Source organism: Octopus bimaculoides, chromosome 17 (genome assembly GCF_001194135.2).
Source record: "Octopus bimaculoides isolate UCB-OBI-ISO-001 chromosome 17, ASM119413v2, whole genome shotgun sequence".
Taxonomy (NCBI): domain Eukaryota; kingdom Metazoa; phylum Mollusca; class Cephalopoda; order Octopoda; family Octopodidae; genus Octopus; species Octopus bimaculoides.
Window position 1 is genome coordinate 20,733,854 of NC_068997.1, and position 1,407 is coordinate 20,735,260.

The following is a 1,407-nucleotide window of genomic DNA, read 5'->3' on the forward strand; positions in this document are numbered from 1 at the left end:
TATATATATATATATATATATATATATATATATATGTGTGTGTGTGTGTGTGTGTGTGTGTGTGTGTGTGGATATATATATAGATTTATTTATACCGACAGTTACAGAAAGAGAGACAGAGGGAGAGAAAAAGAGAGAGATGTGAGTGTATGTGTGTATACAACATCCACACACATATAAATTGATACATATATATGAATACACACACACACACTCACACATACACACACACATATATATATATATCCACTTATATATATGTGCGTGTGTACTACGTGTATGTATATGAATTTAGATATTTATATACATATATATACATACATACAAACACACGCATGCGCACATATATATATGCATGTATCTACATATATTTGTATACATGATTGTACTTAATATATTCTGTATGCACGTAAGAGGCTTCAGTGAATATTCGAATGCTAACTGAAATGAAATAGAAACCGGTCATGCATGAGATAGATAGTTGTAACACTGTGTATCTGTTTTGAGTACAGGCAATGATATTACTCAATACCTAACCACTGATTCAACCTCTACCATCTTCCCTACTCCAACTCCATCACTTACTCTGCATCGCTTTCTGTGTACATGTGTGTGTGTGTGTGTGTGTACATGTATGTATGTGTGTGAGTAAGACATCGTATATATCGTGCTATTTTGCACATACACGTCCTAAAAATGTATATAGATGTACATTGGTGCTTCTGGGATTATCTTATTATCATATAAATAATATAATATAATATGTATGTATTTATTTTATATATAGATAGGTAGATAGATAGATTGATAGATAGACAGACATGTATGTATATTTTTATAGAAATATAAATATTCATATACATGCACAGAGATATATACACACAATGCATACACACATGTATTAGTACATATATATATATATATATCTTAATATAAATTTGAGAGATTTTTCTCTGTGCGTTACGTCTTTTATGTTCGTTAACTCCTCCTACCCCGTTGGTATAAGGACAACGAGACTCAACCTAGCTACTCCCCTAATCCCAGGGAATGTCATAAGGGGGGTCTATATTTTTAAGGCCCGCCTAATTGGAGTTCCACTGACCCCCTATTTTTACTGCATTTTAAACTAAATACATGGCATTAGCGACCAAATCGGAGCAATGACAATGAATTTCATACTATGAACTCTCAAAGAGTATCGTAAGGAGGATCAATTTCTGAATGGCCGCTTAAATGAAGCCCTAGTGACCCCCTCCTACTCTTATTGACTAATCGATGATCAGCATCAGTGCTTAGCACATTTGCAGGAACAAGTTTCATTACAGAAGTGTAGGGGCCGCAAAGCACACGATAGTGGGGTCAAAGGCCTCAAAAGTTCCCTCCGCATGAACCACCCGAATGCCGCCC